The following is a 22,183-nucleotide window of genomic DNA, read 5'->3' on the forward strand; positions in this document are numbered from 1 at the left end:
CAGAGAAAATAGCAGAATATATTGATCTGTACCTTCAGCCTCTTGTAATTAACTTACCATCATACACCAAGGATAGCCAGGACATCTTAAGTAAAATCGCTGACGAAGAGTGGGTAGAAGGACATCAACTGGTAACGATGGATTTATGCTTGTTATACACGAGCATACCAGGCGACCAAGGCATTAATGCAGTACAATACTTTCTGGATAGTCGTCCCATCAACATGTATGAACATGCTGTCATATCATTGGATTTGATCAAGCTAGTATTAGATAACAACATCTTCACTCACAATGGATACTGGTTTCGCCAAATCAGAGGAGTGGCAATGGGGGCATAATTTTCCCCATTGTTTGCCAACCTGTATATGGGTTTATTCCAACATACACACATTTGGCTTTATTGTCCCGGGCACCTATTGGAGAGTATCCTCTACTGGGTACGATCTTTCGACGATATTCTGTTATTCTGGGCAGGAACAAATAATGACCTTGAAGAGTTTTTTTCATATATCAACAATAATGATTTTAACTTATCCTTTACAAAAGGTTACAGCACCAAGCAGGTAAATGTTTTGGATCTTACAATTGTTGTGGACAGCAATAGGCTAAAAACATTGCCATTCAGAAAAACAACTGCGTGCAATGCTACAGTGCACGCCACCAGTGCACACCGTCATCGCAAATAAACTCAATCCCTTATGGGGAAATGTTGTGAATCAAACGGAACTGCAGGGATGAGACAGAACTGGACAAAGGGCTGGAGATTGTAGAACAATGCTTACAAATGAGAGGGTATCCAAAAACTGTAATTAAACAAGCTAGACAAAAAGTAAACAAGATCAAAATAAGTCACTTGTTGTTAAATAAAAAGAAAAAAACAGCATTCTAGAATGAGCAAATGCACTTTTATTAATCCATACACGACCATCAGTATGGATGTGCATTAGATCCTTAACCCTTTCGATGCTGATGACGAGCTCAGCTCGTCATCAGCCACGGGTGGCGTGTGCTGATGACGAGCTGAGCTCGTCATGTATCGCGGTAAAATGAAAAAAGCCGCACAGCGCAAAAATCGCCGCAGCAGCGATGCGGTTAAGAAACATTGGCACCTTCTAACCCATGATATCACTTTAAAAGATGCCATAGGAAAAAAAAACATAATGGTCCATGCAAGAGGTCGTACTCTGAGACAACACTTCTGCCCGAGCTTCATTCGAACAATCAAGAACACCACCTAGCTACCTGCTGCCCCAAATGGCTACTATAGATGTGGCACATGCAGTATTTGCTGCTTTGGAATCCATAAAATCATTAGATTCCAATACAACTCGGAAAAAACATACACCATCAGGAGTTTCATTAACTGCAATATAAAATTTGAAGTTTATTGCATCAAATGCATATGCGTAAAATTCTACGTAGGGAGCATGATTAGCTCATTAAAAGATAGGATTCAGGAACATATCCGTGCCATTAGACAAAATAACACACAATATCCCCTAGCAGTACACTTTAACACTACACACAAATCAAGTGAGTTACTGAGATTGGGTTTTCATGGCATTAATGCAATCGATTCTGGAATGAGAGGTGGAAACAGGGTGTCCCGTTTACGTAAACTGGAAAGCACTTGGATCATTAAATTACAGGCGGTGGAATGTGGGCTCAATATTGACAAGGAAATGTGTGAATTTCTGTGACTTGTGATAATGAGATCTATGCTCACATTCCTTTTCTTATCTGTCATTATTCTGAAATGTTACACCTATAAAGACTCTATTTCTTCTTTCCAGCATTTAGCAACTTAACTAATCACACATGTAAAGGTGACTTCATTCCTTTTTTACATGTAAAGAAATCTGTCACTTGATAACCTCTCCACAGGAGACCTCTCATGGGAAATACGTTCCCCGATGATTAGACTGGTGTCCTTCTTACCATTTCCAGTTGCTCTCATCATTGTATATTCTGGTTCTAAATAGGCACCGAATCTGTTATACCAACAGCTGTCTATCACTACTCAACCACGGCCTTGTCCGGAGCACAATGTTACAACACCCCTTGAATGGGGCACAATGCAGTAACATTGGACATTTAATATAATGTCCAACCTTCTATGGGTGCGTTTTTGTACGTATATAAGTTGTAGTTTAAGTGTTAAGGACTCCAAAATATAGTCCTGACTGATACAGAACACACAGTTTTAATAAAATTCTCGGTGTCCCCGAAGTACGATATCAACAAAAACTGTGTTGCAGACCTTTTTTCGCTGATTATTAAATCAAAAGGCATGAATTCTTTCCTTTTGATTCCTTTTCTATATGCATGTATTGCACATCTTGTTAAAAATGGCACCATCACAGACACTGCAAGAGGCCATGAAACTGCAGATGAGTCCATTTTTTATCTCGGCACAGTCCAACACAAACAATGTCTATGTTTTGGCTTACAATACATATGGATTTTTTAAATGCAAAGCCTCATACACTGCCTCAGTCTCAGAGAGTTATGGACTCTACAACGAGTAGTTTTATGAATTTCTAGACTTAATCATTTTAGTTGATTAAAACGTTACTTTGGCGATACACAAATATTGCCACAATTTCTAAAAACTTGGTATTTATTGTATTACAGTGAGTACGCAAATATCCCAATCTTTTTAAAACAATTTTTCTATTCGAATGAGTTAGTGCCTGGACACAGTCCACTTTCTACCTCAATGAATGGCTTGTCTAAGAACGGTCAAAATTATGGCGACCGCACTTGGCGAGCGTTAAGTCGGCAACCGGGATTACGAACACGGATGCTATAGACATAGGTAAATTCCTCTTAGGAGTAAGCGTGCCATAGCTTTTACTTCGGATAATTATTTTAGTAAAAAAAATATTTTAACGATACGTAGTGTTACACTAGGAGTTTTCATCTTGGTAAAACTCAGCTTTTTGTTTTCCTTTCCTTTCTTTGCCGTATCTTAGGAAAACTGACTTATCAAGGTCTGTAAGTCTAAACAGGATTGTAGATGGTTGCGTGCTTGATGGTCATGAGTCAGCCTCCACAAGTTGAATTGTTGTTGTACTTTATACCTTGATTCATCTCAATGTGGTGAAGAAATAAAATCACATCCATTGGTGGAAAAATTTTATGGTGGTGTTTGACTTTGATTACATACAATAGATTAACTCTTGCCCTCTTTTATGTGTTTTGATTGTTTTCTACTGTGACCTTATCTTACTGTACCGCTATAAATAGAGGTGGCTGTAGACTGCGGTGTTGCAACACCGGCACATATTGTCTCACTCCAGCTTCAAAGTTGAGAAATAACTGCCACAACAAAATGAGAAGAATAGCATTGAGAAGGGCAAAGGACTGAGCACTAGGTTATTATCTGCTATACACCCACTGAAACAAAAGGGGAAGGAGAGAAGAGATGATGGTTTGTGAATACAGCCACCCAACTTGATCATATAACACTGAGATATCCCAAACCTATGCACTATAGGAACGGTGTGAGCTGTCCAAGACAACAATTTTTAGGTACCCACCTATTATGCAAAAGAGCCTTCCCCCACTCTATTTGAGGTATGCTTCATCATTGAGTCTCATCCTAGTATACAATACCAGTATGGGCCGTACCTCAGTGAAGGGAGAACTTTAATAATGTTTGGCTGTAAGGGGGCTCTAAAGAAGCTCAAAAAAATACCTCAAGACTAGTCCAGGATCACTTCATACCGGCATCTTTCTTTTGGGTACCACTAGCATATGTTAATATAGAAGGAAGTGGATGCAGCTGGATTTTATTTACCTAAGCATCTTGCTCGTCGACATATTTTACCAGTATGATTATCAACCTTTATGGCTTTCATCAGAACTCACTTTTTTGTGCCTTATTCGGACAGTAAACTGGTATCACAAAATTTCATATAATCTCACATATCAAGCTCCCTCATGTAAAAGTGTCATTATCGAATATAATACAACACTACAACCCGCCTTGGAAATTTATGAAACCATAATTTTCCTCTCATACATTACTTTAGGTGATACTTTAGATGACAGGATAAGATACCCTCCCTAATTTTGGTGCACATCTATTTGACTTCCTGTATATGCCAAACATTTTCCAGGGTGGACGTTATCTCAATGTAGGATGACATTATTGACCCAAACGTAGTGTACAGCTGAACTCTTGTGTATAACCAGCAGTGCCAGCAGGGGAAACTACTTTTCCCATGAACTTTGATAAACGCGGGATGGTGCACGCGCATGACATGATGTATACGCGACACAATGGCTGGGACTATTCCTCCACACCAGCTCACGGAAACAGAGGTAATATTTAGGTTTTTGTGGTATTGCACCCTTAAAGAACTAGGTGGAATACATTAAAAGTGTAGCTAACTAGCTTTTCTGCTAACTTTTAGTAAAGTTTATTTTCATAAACTTATTGTGTTGAACCTGCAGGGGCATGTCCCACCATTACTCCGATGTGGCCTAATTAGTAAAGACTTATGGTGAGAACCAACACATATGTAATTGGGGAGAGGATGTGGCCTAGCGGCTCGGGCGGTCGATCTCAAATCTGGGGAACCGGGTTCGAGTCTCGGCAATGACACTCAACATCCTGTGATTCTGGGCTAATTAGCCCAGAATCACAGGATGTTGAGTGTCATTGCCGAGAACAAAAATGACTGTGCCCTTGTGTAACGCAACTGGTGCTCATGTAAAACGCTCCGATACCTTCGGGTCAAATTCACACTATATAAAAGTCAGGAAAAAAATATATAAATGGTGGCACTTTGGTTACAGTGCAGTGTGTTGCCCATATCTGTTTGCATGAAACATGTGGTTAAATGATGTTTCTTACATTTAAATCCCTTGGGCTAGTTATAGGGGAGCATTGGTGGTGCGTAAAACAGATTAACATATGTGCAAGGTGCCTCATCTATTAAATTTCATGCTAAGTATTGTAATGAGGAAAGATGCGCAGTCAACGTCTTGTAGTTACAGTTAGTATATTTATTCTTAAGTTACAGGAAGATGTTCAGTTCCAATAAGTGCCCCACCAGGAGCAGCCTCCTTGCTGCTCAGCCATCCAGATCAACTGACTCTCACCACATACAAACACACTCCAACATTCTACATGACCTCATCACAAGCTGAGCAGCAAGGCAGAGAAACACTGTAGGGAGAGTGCAACAAGTAGAGGAAGACTACAACACATCTCCCCCTTTATAATAATGAAAAAACAAATAGAAAGTGTGAAGGTGTTAGACACACGTTTGAGCAAAGGAGGATGGAGTAAAAAGAAAAGATACATCACCCCCGATTGCTATGAAGACCATAACAATCAAATGTAAGGAAGTAGTGTAGTGGAACAACAAATAAGAGTAAAGAAAGATGCATGAAATAAAACAAACCACACATCCTACCCCCTTGATAACGACAAGAAATAAAACATACCACACATCCTACCCCCTTGATAACGATCAAATACTCAAAAATGCACAGAGATGGTAAAACACACATATGGCAGAAAAAAGAGGATGCACTACAGACGTCGCCAGTATTGTAATGATGAAAGATGCGCAGTCAACGTCTTGTAGTTACAGTTAGTATATTTATTCTTAAGTTACAGGAAGATGTTCAGTTCCAATAAGTGCCCCACCAGGAGCAGCCTCCTTGCTGCTCAGCCATCCAGATCAACTGACTCTCACCACATACAAACACACTCCAACATTCTACATGACCTCATCACAAGCTGAGCAGCAAGGCAGAGAAACACTGTAGGGAGAGTGCAACAAGTAGAGGAAGACTACAACACTAAGCATGTTTTTTTTTAAGGTTGCATGTTACATATTAGATCCAGTGTCTGACTGGGCAACTAAAAGGGTGCATATAATTGTTTGTGAAATAAAGGGATATCGGGGTAGCCCTGTGGTATTTTTGTAAGTGCTCACAGCCAGATATCATCAAATAAGTGCTCCTTTCACACTGAGGTTGAGCCCTCCCCTGATTTTTAGTATACCAGGATGAGACCTGATGATGAAGCAAGCCACTAATAGCTCGAGTGATGGTTCGAATACATAATAAGTAGGTACCTGATAGTTGTAGTCTTGAACATCTCATATTATTCCTAAAGTGCATAGGTTTGGAATACCTTAGTGTTAGATTACTTACTATAGTCACAAATATGACACAGCAACCAGTGAGGTGTGCATCTCACTGGGTAAGAGGCCCCTCACCGTGGCCATCAAAGGGGAGCAGCACTTTGTAACAATCATCAATGATCGCATAGCAAAGGTCAATCAGGGCTAGTGGTTCCACAAATTTAAAGGTTCTTTGCCATCAGCTTCAACTCCACAAAGAGTTGTTCTACAAAACAAAAACCTTCTGATTCAAGGCATTACAAAAGGCTGAGTTTGAAGTGTTGTTAGTGCCTCAAGTGATTCAGAATTTCAGGGAAACAGGGGTCAACCTATTGCATATCAAGTCAACAATTACACCTTTTTCTATACATTTCATGAGAAACACAACGGAATCAATGGCTGAATATGTTAAAAAGGCTGAAGGAAAAGTCAAGTGATTGTGCTTGAAATAAGAATGAGTTTCTCAAATCTACCCTTGAATTTTTAAGATACCAATTTACAATTGAGGGGGCGTCTTCAGACCCAAGGTATTTGTAAGTCATAAAACCAGTCAATGTGTCAGAAGAAAGATACTTGCTAGATACTGTAACATACTGCTGTCAGTTGACTTTAATCTTATAAACACTACTATCTGTGGTTGATGACGTACAAGGTGTAATATATCTGGACACACCATCTGCAAACTGGCCTTCCAAGATATAATGGGCTGCACTTCTTGCTGACAAGAGGCTGCCATAATTTGATATATGATGGGACAATAAATTGGTAATGACAATGTGGGTTAGGAGCTCTACTACCACAGCAGAATGATCAAGGAGGATGTGCACAAATGTAGTCAGACTCCAACGTACTTGAGGCAGTGATACTCTCAGATATAGGAGACAGCATCAATATACGCCTCTTTTATGTGTGCATGAGGTAATGTTGCTCGGGGGCGTGGCTTGCACGCCGAGGGTGATGGCGGCGTGAGCCCGGAGCTCAGCGCCTATTCCCCGCAAGTATCCTGTCTTCTGCTGCAAGGTGCCCAGCGCTGCGCCTGGAAAGAATCGAGCCGGGCACCGGAGCTGGTGGGGCGATAGTGGAGCGGGCAGGAGGCCGTTGGAAAGACCGGCCTCCGCCGTACCGCGGAGACACCGGGGCCGAGCCAGAAGGACACCCAAAATGGCGGCCGCAGTGACGGACTAGTAATGCCCGGCTGCTTGGACCGGGTGATATCGCCTGGGGTGAGGCCGAGACCCGCCGAGGATCGGGACCAGGAGAGAGGTGCCCCCTCCCCCCCCCACCCCGGAGGCTCTGCGGTGATCCCTCCTGGAAGCTCCGAGGAGCAGCGAGGCAGCCGCGAGTGAACGGCCCGGGGAGGCTGAGAGGAGAGCGCCGAGCGCTGCAGACACCCTGTGAACTGAACTGGCGCGGCTGGGGCTCGGCGGACTGGAGGGGCCCTGAACGCTCCCCCTCCCCCCCTGAACTAAGCGGTAAGCGGTAGCACTGATCAGCCCACAGGGGGGGCGCAGAGAGACGAGAGGGAGCGGCGGACGATTTGGAGAGACTTGGGTTGCTAACGGCGGAGGCAAGCACACCAGGGGGTGACTGTGATTACCGGCTGGGGGGCCCTGGCCGATTCCCGCCACGTGGGCTAGTGAGCCTCGCCCCCGGATCGCAGCGGGCGGCCGCTGGGCGTGAACCTGGTCTCGGCGGAATTCGGATATAGAAGCCCTACCGCCTACAGCCCGGAGCAATAAGCACGTATCCCCTCATGCCTGACCCCTAACCAGCGACGCTAGCTGCAAAGGTCGGATGCCCAGACAGGGAGGATTGACCTTGCTTTGCGGGAGTTCGCACAACGTTGAAGAGGCAGTGTGGAGGGTGGGCGCTGGATAGCGCTCCGAGGATACACGCAGGCCACTATGGGGAAGCCAAAAGGCAAGCAGGAGGAAGCGGCGACCTCGGGGACGGCGGAGGGCGACACGGGGGAGCCCTCAGACCTGAAGCGGCTACAAGATCGCATCCTGGAGGCCATTACAGCAACGAGAGAAGCGCTGCACAATGATATCGCGCAGGTGGCGTCGGGACTCGGCCTGCTCCGTGCCGACCACGACAAATTGAAGGACAGGGTTAAGGAGACTGAGGTGGCCCTGAAGGACCTGGCTCCTGCCCACAAAACTCTAGAGGGCAAACTCACGGAGGCTCTAGACCGGATTCAGATATTGGAATGGCGGGCAGAGGATGCGGAAAACAGGAGCCGCCGCAGCAACGTGCGAATTGTAGGCGTACCGGAGAGCGAAGGGGGGACGGACTTGGTGGCCTACTGTGACACTTGGCTTAAAACTGTAGTAGCACCTGAGGGCCTGTCGCCCTTCTTTACCCTGGAGAGAGCGCATCGGGTTCCATGCGGACCACCCAAACCTGGCCTACCGCCGCGACCCATCGTGGCCAAGCTGCTGCACTACAGAGACAGGGACCTGCTGCTTCAAAGGGCCCGGGACGATGGCCCGTTCCAAATCGCGAACAGTAAAGTCACGCTGTTCCCGGACTTCACGTTCGAGACGCAGAAGCAGCGGGCTTCCTTTCTGACGATCAAGAAGGAGCTACGCACAGAGGGCATCCAATACTCCTTGTTATTCCCTGCCAGACTTCGAATTGTGGTGGACGACAAAACGATGTTCTTCAACCTGGCTGCAGACGCTTGGGACTGGTGGGAAACCTACAAAGCGGGCACGGATGGAGCCAAGATTCGAGAGGAGCGGGAAAAGGAGCGGGAACGAGCACCGGAGGGCCCGCGCAAATCGCAAAGACTGCGCAAGCGACGACGCGGAGTCGGGAGACCGACCGCCTCGCAAACGGAGGCTGAGCGCAAGGCTGCGCTGCAAGCAGTGGCCACAATGGCAAGAGGGGAGGACTCTCAATCCAAACGAGGCACGGACACAGAGACACATGCATCGGCCTCGGGCTCGGAATCGGACCTGTCTGGGATCCACGATGCCAAGGACCCGGTGGTGACACCGCAAACAGCAGAAGGAGTCCTGAGCATCTGACTGACGCCTGATGGGTAAAGGGAAGGGATCTTGAGGGGGTTCACCCGATTAGCGGGAGTGTTAGCTCCAGGCTTGGGCGCTGGGTGACTAGCTGTGCGCTGTTCTCAGTAATGAGCGGGCCTGGGTCATGGGGCCCCCTCTTGGGCGAGGCCTCGCTCCGCACGCCCTTAAGGCACTTGCGGCTGCGGCCGTGAACTAAACACTTGGGGGTTCTGAGTTAAGGGAGTTTGGATGGGGTCTGGTATCTCGATATTGGGGCCTGTTCTGGGGGGAGGGGGAAAACCACAGTTGGGGTTTGGTGTAGGGGGGGGTTTGCAGACACAGACCCCGGATTCCTTAGGGGCTGAACAGTTGGATGGTTCTGTTTGGGGTTGGGGTGGGACCATCATCCGCAGGAACATGAATAGGGAGGGGGAGAGGAACCCTGACTTATGGGACAATGGCTAACTCGAATGTTTTGAAGTGCATGACCTGGAACGTGAGGGGCCTACACACGATGCAACGCAGACATAAAGTGCACGCCTACCTACTGCGGAGAGGGATTCACATAGCGCTCTTACAGGAGACACACATTACGACGCAGGAAGGGGTGGCGTTACAGAGGAGATGGAGGGGGCAGGTTTTTCACACCTCTTACTCGGCCTACGCAAGGGGCGCCCTGATTTGGGTGAGGGCGGGACGCCTTTTCAACTGACTAGACAGCTGGTAGATCCAGAGGGGAGATTTGTGGTAGTGGAGGGCAGATTACGGGGTAAAGCTATAGTCCTATGCAGTGTATATGCCCCGAATGTAGACCAACTAGCCTTTTATGCAAGCTTATCTGGGACATTGGCGCGCTTCCTGGTGGGTCCGGTACTCATGGGAGGGGACTTTAACTCCGTGGCGGATGTGCAATTGGATAGATCACACGCACCCCTGAGCGACTCCCCGGTACACCGTGTTGCCAAGGGTAGACGGGATTGGCAAGAGAGCTGGGGGTTAACTGATGCATGGAGGGCGCAGCACTCAACAGACCGGGATTACTTTATTTATTTTATTTTATTTTATTTTGCTATTTTTAAAGCGCGCAAATACCCGTACTGGTGTCTCGGCGCTGGTGATCTCAGAGCTCACTAAAGTATGATGGAGGAGTTAGGAGGAGGAGAACAGCCATGTTTTGAGGCTCTTTCGGAACTTGAGAAGCGTGGGAGCGGTTTTGATATGGAGTGGGAGGGTGTTCCACAATTTAGCCGTGGCCGTAGTGAAGCATCTTTCTCCCCAGGTGGCCTTTCTTGTCCGAGGGACGTTCAGCAAGAAGGCTGCGGAGGATCGTAGAGTCCTGCGTTGCTCCACTGGGCGAAGAGCTTCTTTTAGAAACTGTGGTCCTGTGTTATTCAGGGTTTTATAGGCTATGCACAGAGCCTTAAATTTGATTCGACTCCTGATTGGGAGCCAATGAAGTTTTTTGATGTGCTGGGAGGTGGATGTGAATTTAGGGATGGAAAGTAAGGTTCTGGCCGCAGCGTTTTGCACGGTCTGTAGTTTGTTGAGAACCCCTTCCTGAGCATTCAGGAGAAGTGAGTTGCAGTAGTCCGTTCTTGAAAAGACTAAGGTGCTGATGAGTGTTTTGCCCGCTGACTGTGGTAGGTAAGGAAGAAGTTTCTTGATTTTTTTGAGGGTGTAGAAGGCGGATGATACAACGGCATTGGCGTGATGGTGGAAAGTCAGCTTATTGTCAAAGGTGACTCCTAGGTTGCGGACCTTTACCACTGGTTGGGGGGGAGTGCCCAACTCAGGTGGCCACCACTGCGGGGACCATGCTGGCTGTAAGCTCCCGAACGTCATCACCTCCGTTTTATCGAAGTTAAGTTTGAGGCAATTTGATGACATCCAGGAGCTTATCGCCTTCATTCCCTCCTGAAAGTTGGCTGCGACGGTTGCTCCGTTATTGTGCACCGATAGTACTAATTGAGTGTCATCGGCGTACGTGGTAAGGACAATTCCATATGATTTTATCACCCTCGCTAAGTCCGATACATAGATATTAAAAAGCGTCGGACTTAGCGAGGAGCCCTGAGGAACGCCGCAGGGGAGTGAGAAGGTCTGGGAGGTGAAATTGCCCATCTTGACAGTCTGGGGACGATTGGCGAGGAATGAGGCAATCAGATCTTTAGCTGTGCCTCTTATTCCTACAGCTGAGACACGGTCGATCAGAGTGACATGATCGACCGTGTCAAATGCAGCGGAGAGATCCAGGAGTATCAGGACAGCCGCCCCTCCCTTGTCCATGGTTGTTCTAATTTCGTCTGCGGCTTTTAGGAGTGCTGTTTCCGTCCCATGCCCCTGTCTAAAGCCAAACTGGGTATCATCAAGCAAATTGTTGTCATTAATGAATTTCGAAAGTTGGATGTTCATGGATTTTTCGAAAATCTTTGCTGGGAATGGGAGACAAGCGATGGGTCTGTAGCTTGCGGGGAGGAGAGGGTCCAGAGTTGTTTTTTTCAGAAGTGGCTTAATGATAGCCTCCTTCCAGACTGAGGGGTATATGCCTGTTGAGAACATGGCGTTGCAGATGGTAGACAACGCGGGGGAGATTGCTTCAGGGATGAGGTTCAGAATAGAAGGGGGGCATGGGTCAAGGGGGGATCCGGATTTAATGCTGGTTACCAGGCGTTGAATATGATCCTGATCAACGGGGTCGAAAGATGATAAGGTGGGCAGAATGTCAGTAAGGAGTGCCTCCGGGGAGGGAGGGGGGGCAAAGTGAGAGAAAGTAAGGAAAATGGAACTGACTTTTTCCTCGAAGAAACTGGCCAAGGCATCTGCCAGTGACTGAGAACCTTCTAGGCGCGGAGTAGGGGGGTTGGATAGAGTAGTGACTACCGGAAATAGTTCTCCTGCCGAGTTTTTTGCCTGATCGATTTGAGTGGTAAAGTAGAGGCTTTTCTCAGTGGTTATCAATCTTTTATAGATGGAGAGGGCATTTTTATAGTTCATTTTGTCTGCAGGACTGTAGTTGCGACGCCACTGTCTTTCAAGATTCCTGCAGTATTGTTTTTGCATGTGTAGGGCTTCAGTGAACCATGGGGCTGAAGGTATTTTCCTGTTCCGATGTGAGATTTTGATCGGGGCTAGCTTATTACAGGCCATGTCTAAATTTGTCAGATAGTTGGAGGACGCTTTAGTAGGGTCTTGCTCATTAGGAATATGATTTTCCTGCATCATCTCTGCTAGTTGAGCTAGATTGATATTTTTCCAATCTCTGTAGGATGAAGGAGATGGGGCAGTGAAGCTGGGTATGGTGGGGTTTGTTTGAACTGTGAAGCAAATGGCTGAATGGTCTGTCCAGATGAGGGGGATGATTTGGGTGACATTTACGAGAGGACTGTTGGTAAAGATACCATCTAATGTATGGCCTGCCTGGTGCGTAGGGGAGGTTATCAGTTGCATTAGGCCTGCAGCTGATAGGTCCGTGAGAAGCTGCATAGTATTGTGGTTGTTCAGAGTCTCTAGGTGAAAATTAAAGTCACCTAGTAGCGTAAAGTGAGGGGCGTCTGCAGCTGCTTCAATTAGACTGCCTATATTGGCTAAAAACTTGGCTCTTGACCCAGGAGGGCGATAAATCAGCATGCCCTTGAAGGATGATTTGGCCGAGAGGCCTAGTGAAAAGATGAGAGACTCGTATTCTGGGCAGACAAATTGTTTCGTCGTGAGTTTGAAGAGGTCTTTGTAGATTATGGCAATGCCGCCACCTCTTTTTATTGGCCTGTCTAATCTACATACATTGTAGTTAGTGGGGGTGGCTGCTCTAAAATCGGGTCATGAGGCTTCGTCGCCCCAAGTCTCAGTGATGAACAAGAGATCCAGTTTGTGCGCGTCGATAAAATCGGCAATTTCTACTTTGTGTTTGGGAAGAGATCTGGCGTTTATTAGCGCTGCTTGGACCAATGGAGGGTCATTTGTAGAGGGTTTCACAATTGATTTTTTGCAAGTAGGAAATAGGAGTGGGCCTAGGATGTGGTTGGAATAGCCTAGATAAGGGGGTGCATGAGGTTGAGCAGCGTTATGCCTGAGTTTTAGTAGTTCGGCAGTGGAATAGGTCAGTCTCACCGTTTTAGTGGGTGGTCGTGATGCTGGAGTCGCAGAGGGGATGGCCGTTGGCCCGTCCTCGGCGCGGACGAGCGCAGACGAGCTTGCCTTATGCGCGCCTTCGGCGCGCATTCGTCGCGCCCGCTGCGCTCGTCCGCTGCGCTTCCGGTTGCAGCACATGATTTATTGAGCCGAAAGTGACATGGGGAGGGGGTGTGGTCAGCGCGTGTGGGCGTGTCCGCCGGTTGGGAAGGCGGCGTTGCCCTGGCAGCAGTGTGCCGCGTCAGCCCTGAATCGGCTTGGCGGTGTGCTGCTCAATCGACTTCAAACAGGGAAATTAGCGGTTAAAATCAAGATTATACAGAGTTAAAAAGCTAACTCCCGGCTTTCCGCCTCAGGAGTGGAGTTCTGAGAACGCTCGCTCTTGCTCAGCGCTCGCTCTAAGTAGTGAGAGGGGGCGTGGTCAGCGCGTGTGGGCGTGTCCGCCGGTTGGGAAGGCGGCGTTGCCCTGGCAGCAGTGTGCCGCGTCAGCCCTGAATCGGCTTGGCGGTGTGCTGCTCAATCGACTTCAAACAGGGAAATTAGCAGTTAAAATCAAGATTATACAGAGTTAAAAAGCTAACTCCCGGCTTTCCGCCTCAGGAGTGGAGTTCTGAGAACGCTCGCTCTTGCTCAGCGCGCGCTCTAAGTAGTGAGAGGGGGCGTGGTCAGCGCGTGTGGGCGTGTCCGCCGGTTGGGAAGGCGGCGTTGCCCTGGCAGCAGTGTGCCGCGTCAGCCCTGAATCGGCTTGGCGGTGTGCTGCTCAATCGACTTCAAACAGGGAAATTAGCGGTTAAAATCAAGATTATACAGAGTTAAAAAGCTAACTCCCGGCTTTCCGCCTCAGGAGTGGGGTTCTGAGAACGATCGCTCTTGCTCAGCGCGCGCTCTAAGTAGTGAGAGGGGGCGTGGTCAGCGCGTGTGGGCGTGTCCGCCGGTTGGGAAGGCGGCGTTGCCCTGGCAGCAGTGTGCCGCGTCAGCCCTGAATCGGCTTGGCGGTGTGCTGCTCAATCGACTTCAAACAGGGAAATTAGCGGTTAAAATCAAGATTATACAGAGTTAAAAAGCTAACTCCCGGCTTTCCGCCTCAGGAGTGGAGTTCTGAGAACGCTCGCTCCTGCTCAGCGCGCGCTCTAAGTAGTGAGAGGGGGCGTGGTCAGCGCGTGTGGGCGTGTCCGCCGGATGGGAAGGCGGCGTTGCCCTGGCAGCAGTGTGCCGCGTCAGCCCTGAATCGGCTGGGCGGTGTGCTGCTCAATCGACTTCAAACAGGGAAATTAGCGGTTAAAATCAAGATTATACAGAGTTAAAAAGCTAACTCCCGGCTTTCCGCCTCAGGAGTGGAGTTTTGAGAACGCTCGCTCTTGCTCAGCGCGCGCTCTAAGTAGTGAGAGGGGGCGTGGTCAGCGCGTGTGGGCGTGTCCGCCGGTTGGGAAGGCGGCGTTGCCCTGGCAGCAGTGTGCCGCGTCAGCCCTGAATCGGCTTGGCGGTGTGCTGCTCAATCGACTTCAAACAGGGAAATTAGCGGTTAAAATCAAGATTATACAGAGTTAAAAAGCTAACTCCCGGCTTTCCGCCTCAGGAGTGGAGTTCTGAGAACGCTCGCTCTTGCTCAGCGCGCGCTCTAAGTAGTGAGAGGGGGCGTGGTCAGCGCGTGTGGGCGTGTCCGCTGGTTGGGAAGGTGGCGTTGCCCTGGCAGCAGTGTGCCGCGTCAGCCCTGAATCGGCTTGGCGGTGTGCTGCTCGATCGACTTCAAACAGGGAAATTAGCGGTTAAATCAAGATTATACAGAGTTAAAAAGCTAACTCCCGGCTTTCCGCCTCAGGAGTGGAGTTCTGAGTTCTCGTTCTACTCCGGGCTACATGAGCTCCACGTTAGACTGGACGCGATATTATGCACACGGGAAGTGCTGTTGCATGTTGCCTGGTCGGAATATCTGACGAGAACGATCTCAGACCACAATCCGCTTTTAATTCACTTAGACTGGATGGCGGAAAAGCCTAGGGTGCCAACCTGGAGGCTCCGGCCGGAGACTCTGGAAGACCCGCTACTCGGGGCGGCACTGGAGGAGGGGTTGACACAATACTTTGTCATCAACGAGGGATCCACGAACTCTAGGGCAGTGGAATGGGACGCCTTTAAAGTGGTAGTGAGAGGACAGTGCATCACACAGTACGTAGGCACGAGACGGGTGTTGTTGACCGACCTTGAGAGGGCAGACGCCAAACTGCGGGAAGCGGAGAGGGACCGACCGGGCCGGCCGGAGCTGCAGGAAACGGTAAGCTCGGCCAGGGAAGCGGTGGCGGTCGAAGTGGAAAGACTACGGGCTTACGATCATCGGGCATACGCGCTGCGTTCTCATGTGGAAGGCGACCGATCGGGCACTCTGTTGGCGTGGCTTGCTAACCCCACGAAACGCTGCTCCCCTATCTTGCAGATTGCCGAGGAGGGGGGAAGTCTGACCTACACCCAGTCGGCCATAGTGGACGGCTTTCAGAGATACTACGAGAAACTCTATAGTAGCACCCCGGGCGACCGGGGGGAGGAGGCAGAGGCTTTCCTGGGTGACCTCACCCTACCGTGTTTAGATGACGAGCAAGCGAAGGATTTGGGGAGAGACATTGACTTGGGGGAGATTAGAAAAGCTATTAAGTCCATGGCCCGCAATAAGACGCCGGGTATAGATGGTTTGCCCATTGAATTTTACGGCAAATACGTGGACGCCTTAGCGCCGCGGCTTTTAGCTGTGTACAAAGAAGCGGGAACCACGGGTCGGCTCCCCCAATCGATGCGGGAAGCGATAGTCATTCCGCTACTGAAACCTGGCAGAGAAGGCAGCAGTCCTGCATCCTATAGGCCGCTCTCAATGCTCACAACTGACTATAAAATACTAAGCTCTATACTGGCGGCGAGACTCTTGCCGCACATGACCACTCTGGTCCATGAGGACCAGAATGGCTTTATCCCTGCCCGGAACACGACGCTAAATATTAGAAGGTTTATCGGACTCATGGAAGATTTACGGGAGGGGAGTGGAACCCCACTTGCCCTCTCGGTCGACATAGAAAAAGCGTTCGATAGTCTAGAGTGGGATTATTTATATGCAGTCATGGAGCGCTTCGGGCTGGGCGTAGGCTATATCCGTTGGACGAAGGTGCTTTATGCAGCGGCAGTGGCGAGAATGCGGGTTGGATCCCTGGTGTCCCAACAGTACCCAGTGGAGAGAGGCACCCGGCAGGGGTGCTCCCTATCCCCATTACTGTTCGCCTTGGCGATTGAACCGCTGGCGGCGGAAGCCCGCAGGGGGCGATACTTCGCAGGCGTGCAAGCTAGAGATGGGCGACAGTTTATCTCGCTGTACGCCGATGATCTCCTGTTGTTCCTTGACAACGACGCAATAGAGCTCGATGGTGCGGAGGAGTTGCTGGGACGATTTGGCGGCCTGTCGGGATTAAGGGTTAATTGGACGAAAACGTGCCTTTTTCCATTGAGGGAGGGCGCGGCCCGCCCAGAACACCGACCGCTACTTCATTGGGAGCCGACTTGTCTCCATTACCTCGGAGTTTACGTTTATCACACAGCCGCGGCTTTGTTCGAGGGCAATGTGGAGAGATGCGTCAGGGGGCTGAAGGGTAGCATGACATTCTGGGCCACGCTTCCACTGTCCATAGCTGGTAGGATAGCTCTATTGAAGATGGTGGCCCTGCCGCGGCTGCTGTACTACTTTCGAACGCTCCCGATCTGGATCCCCAGCTCCTTTTTCCGCCGACTTAGGTCCCAGTTAACTACCTTCCTGTGGGGGGCGGGCAGGTGTAGAGTGGCGCTGGCGACACTCACCCGCCCGAAAGATGAGGGGGGCTTGGCGTTCCCAGATTATGAGCTCTACTACCTTGCTGCCCAGTTACAGATATTTACGCAAGAGGTGGCTCGTGTTTACCGGGGCCCGGAAGACGGGCGACTGTGGGGTACGCCACGACACATACTAGCCTACATCGCTCTGGGACAGAAACTTGCCGCCCGGGACTTATCCCTCGAACAAGATACATTTCGGCGCTGCTGGAACCGGGCGCAGAAGCGAGCGGGGATTAAGCACCCCTACGCCCCGGAGATGCCACTGGGCATACTAACTGCGCTGCCCCATGGAGGCGATTGGTCCCGCCTGCAGCAGTGGGAGGAGGCGGGAATACAGGTGGTAGGGGATCTTTTCGAAAACGGGGAGCTCCTCCCGTTCCTAGCCCTCCAGGAACGATTTGACCTCCCGTGCGGGGGTTATCTTCTTCACGCAGCTGTGATAAGGGCAATGCAGAAACACTGGGGACTGGGACTGGCGGAGCCGGAGACGGCCATGGCTTGCCAATACACCATGATGGCGGCGGGAACGGTGAAAGCGGTGTCTTGTTTATATAACAGAATGCTCCACGAGCATTTGCCGCCCCTCAACGCACTGAAACTCAAGTGGGAGACTGACCTGGGCAGGCCCATCCCGGACACGACGTGGGCACAACTGGTGCGGAGGGCGCGTAATAGCACAAGGAACGCTCGATTTCAAATTATCCATTATTATATACTGCACAGGGCGTACATGACCCCTGGGAGAATCCTGAGATACTTTGGCGCGACCGACGCGAGGTGCCCCCGCTGCGCGGCAGGAGGAGCCGAGCTGGTGCATATGCTCTGGTCATGCCCGGCCCTGTCGGACTATTGGCGGGCCGTGGGTGAGTCCATGAACGAGGTGACGGACCGGACTGTTGACTTTGACGCAGCGGCGTGCCTCCTGCATTGGTTCCCACATACCCCCAAAAACAAGCTCTCAAGTAAATTCATAGATATGGGATTGATGGTAGCCAAGCGTGAGATTACTAGAAACTGGAAGGCAAGGACGGGCCCGACGCATAAGAGGTGGTACAACGAATTTCTGAAGTGGGCGGCCTGCGATAGCACACATAGATATCAGATAGCGCATAGAACTGCTAATGAGCGAGGGCTAGAACAAGCGACGGCCTGGGAGGTAATGGTACAGGGCCTCAGGGATAGTGGAATGGTGGATGAAGGGGAGGACCTAGACGTGGCCGGGGGCAGCACATCACAATAATCAGGAGATAAGAGAACCGGTAGAAGGGAAAGCCTGAAGTCCAAGATTAGAGGTACACATCGAGAGGCTCCTGTGCGGATGATGGGGTGGGGGGGGGGCAGTGGGGGGTTAGAATCTTCGAACCGGGGGGGGAGTTGGGGGGGGAGTTCAGGGTTTACTTAGTTGAGGACGTAAAAGTAGGCACACACACAACTCCGAGACAATAATCCTGTGGAAGTACAACCAGGCATGTGGGTGCAGAGACTTTGTTGCCGCCCGGCCCCCGGGATGTGGGCCTGCAGGCTGTGTAAACGAGACGATGGTATACCAGACTGTAGCACTCTGATTGATACTAAATATGTGTAACTATTGGCCTGCGTAAGGTGTGTCTACAATAAAAATTACTTTAAAAAAAAAAATGTGGTAATGTTGCTCTATATCACAAAAGTAAACACACAAGTGTGGCCCAAAAGCAATTACTGAATGACGAGGGCGGCCCGCCAAGACCAAGGCAGCTTGGCAGACCTCCACCAGCTCACCCACAACATTCAGAACATCGATATCACCTTCTCCGTGACATAGATTGATTCAATACTCACTCACCCGGATCACAAATAACACCAACACACAGCAGACCGATCAGAGATTATAAGAGCATAAGCCAGTAGGTTTAGCTCTCTAAAGAGAGTACCATACAATCGGGAAACAACATTATTTCTTATTAACAGTATTGTATCAGGCAACTTCTAAATGCTTCCGGAGCCTTGTTCCATTCCATCACAGAGACACAATGTCAACCACAGCTCGACGTCATCCCACTTTGATCTGAAACATGCTGATATTTAAGAGGCTCAGATGTGATGACATGATAGGACATTGAAAGGCCCTGAGAGAGGTGTTGTAAGCCAAAACTAACCAAGCTAGAAATTCAGCAAGCAAATTTTGCCCAAAGTGTGCAAATTCTTTTGGTGTAATTTCACCTACTACACTGCAGTGGCTCAAGTGTCCATATGTGGCTATTTTCCATAGCAAGTGCAGGAAATGTATGCTGCTGGTGGCCGAAATGGATTCCATGGGTTTTCCACTAGTTAGATAAATATCAGTACACCGAAGTAGAACAGTATGTTAGAGAGACCACTGAGTTGGAGAACGCTCTAATATCAACTTGGGAGTTTCGTGGTTACGGTTTTATTAGGGTTCAAAATACTACATACAAACTAAAAACAGGTGTTGGGGAATATAAATACATCTGATTTGAACGGTTATTAGGTGCAATGCGGCTCTCAAAGTCGTTCCAGGTCACAGCTGCCTTACTGTAGGGGTTAACCTCTCCAAAACCATAAACGCTACAAAAGTAATTCACACAGAAGAGAGAGAGAGAGATAGACTCCTAGAACGTAAATTGCTCAAAGACGCCCAAATAGCAATACACCGAAGGGATAAAGTGGCTCACAAGTTTAAGAAAGACATAAAGAATATCAAAGAAGGAGTGCCCAAAATCAGGAGAAAAAAAATTTCAGTCCAAAGCTGTAGTTCCTTCTCTTCTTTCTCTTCTTTCTTTTCAGATTATTCCAATTATTCAAGATTATTCAACAGAACATCATATACAAAGTCCAATGTAGCCAATTCAAAATCAAAATTTCAACGTTCAAAGTTCTTGAGATGAAAATCACATATGACACTGCCTACGCGTTTCCTCCTAGTCTGACATCATCAGGGCTATAATTTCTTTCCTGAAAGAGATTTGAAGATCTTTCTTAACAGGGAAACTGACTTTCATTAATCCAACACGTACCAATAGTCTTGTTAATATTCAAGAAGAGTACGTCCCATCATCCGATCGTGATAAATCAGCACTGCTGATTTATCACGATGCTCAAATCTCTTTCAGGAAAGAAATTATAGCCCTGATGATGTCCGACTAGGACGAAACGCGTAGGCAGTGTCATATGTGATTTTCATCTCAAGAACTATAAACGTTGATATTTTGATTTTGAATTGGCTACATCGGACTGTGTATATGATGTTCTGTTGAATAATCTTGAATAATTGGAATAAGCAGAAAAAAAAGAAAAGAAAGAAGAAGAGAAACTACAGCATTGGACTGAATTTTTTTTTTCTGATTTTGGGCACTCCTTTGATTATTTAAAGTTTTAGGACATTTTGTGGCTCGGACGGTGAACCACAAGAAGTTGAGTGCAAAAGGATATAAAGATTGCATGAACTATTATTTTGTGAATACACCTTGGTGCATACCTGTCTCAGCCCTCGCCGACATTTTTTGATTAAATAAAGAATATCATCTTAACTGCAACTTTTTCTCCTAGTTTTTGATTATAAATGCACAATTCGTTTGAATATCTGTGGAATATTAATCCCTGTGATGTATTGTTATTTGGACGACTTTGAGCAATTTACGTTTTACAGAGGGCCTCTCTCACATCTGTGTGAATTACATGCATGGGAGAGAGAGCTTTATCATACTGTTTATGCTGGGATCGGTCACTGAAAATACACGCATGCGGTCTTGTCCACGTGCAAGAACGGACTCCGAAATAGCAGTGGAAAAAACAGAAGTCCCTTTTGGAGTCATCGGAATGTGCACGATCACACACCTCGGAACAAAAACACCGTAGGGAGAACACATGTCCAATGTTTTTGGGGTAGGAGGCATTTGTTAAAACTGTACATGTTTCATATTTCTGCATTCGCATTTCAGCGACAGTTCATCCGTTAAATTACATTGTTACATTTTAAACCAGTCTCTCGAGATGTGTAAATCCTACTAATGCACAACAAAATACTTTCGTAATCGATGGGATGCTTTGGACTACGGGAACGGAGTTCAAAGTCGAAGAGAAGGGTCGCGGAAGGAGAGAATAAACTTTGCCAAATCCCAAAAAACTTAGTAGCAAGGGACCCATTATTACCATCAGGGAACTACACAAATGAGGTATAAATCTACCGTTCCTGTGGAATTATTTTCACGGACATAACATTGCACAAGAGAAAAAGTTAAAAGAAAATGGCAAAAAGAAGGCAACCAAAACAAAATATTAAAGATGATACAGAACTTTTTTGCACTAAATCACGGCACCTCCGACTTTGTCCGATCGACCCAGGTAGTGCAACTTCATACAGTGCACAGTACAGGGATGATCTCAGCCCAAACTGTACTGCAGCTTGGCAGTGCCACCCTGCGTTACCCTGCTGCAGCCGAGATTCTGAAGCTTGCGCCGATCGAGTACTCACCGGCGGTGTGCTAGACGGCACCCCGGGGAGCCCTCACAGGATCCTTCCTCCCCAGCCCTCCGCTGAACCTGGCCTCCAACTGCGGGCTACTTAGTTGTCGAGCGGTAACCAAGCAACAGCGGCGCCATTTTCCAGGCAGAGGAGACGCCGGCCGGAAGGCGGTGCCCTTACTCCGAGTTTACATCACGCTGCAGGTGACTCTCCGTTTAGGGATCCAGGGAAGAGGGCGGTCCGTCTGGACCAGAGCTCGTTCGGGGCATAGGCTCTCACAGGGCAGTCACGTTCAGTGAACTAACGTCACTACTTGGTGAACCAATAAGAATCCCGAACTGGCATTCTTTCCTGTTTCGGAATGTGCCCTGACATGGATGCAGTGGCTAAATCAAAGCACATAGAACTTCCATGATAGAAAATTGGAGAGATCAAACTAAAGTTCAGGTTTCCCAACAATCACGCTAGCATATCTTTTTAGCATACATTATCTGACCAACACTTTTTTAACAATTTCAAGAGAGAGATAGAAAGAGTGTGTGAGTATGTGTGTTTTAGTCTGAGTGTGCAGGTAAAAATCCTAG

The 22,183-nt window shown here is 48.4% G+C and overlaps 1 protein-coding gene across 2 annotated transcripts in view; it reads right to left on the reverse strand.

Annotated features, from left to right (window-relative positions):
- The window catches only part of CCDC178 (coiled-coil domain containing 178), a 1,232,457-nt gene extending 1,210,780 nt beyond the window's left edge, over positions 1-21,677 (reverse strand). For both annotated transcript variants that reach the window (XM_086966951.1, XM_086966950.1), the window contains exon 1: positions 21,609-21,677. The gene's annotated coding sequence lies outside the window, so the exon portion shown is untranslated. The remainder of the gene's footprint in view (positions 1-21,608) is intronic.
- Between the last annotated feature and the right edge of the window lie 506 nt (positions 21,678-22,183).

Source organism: Lissotriton vulgaris, chromosome 4_1 (genome assembly GCF_964263255.1).
Source record: "Lissotriton vulgaris chromosome 4_1, aLisVul1.2, whole genome shotgun sequence".
Taxonomy (NCBI): Eukaryota; Metazoa; Chordata; class Amphibia; order Caudata; family Salamandridae; genus Lissotriton; species Lissotriton vulgaris.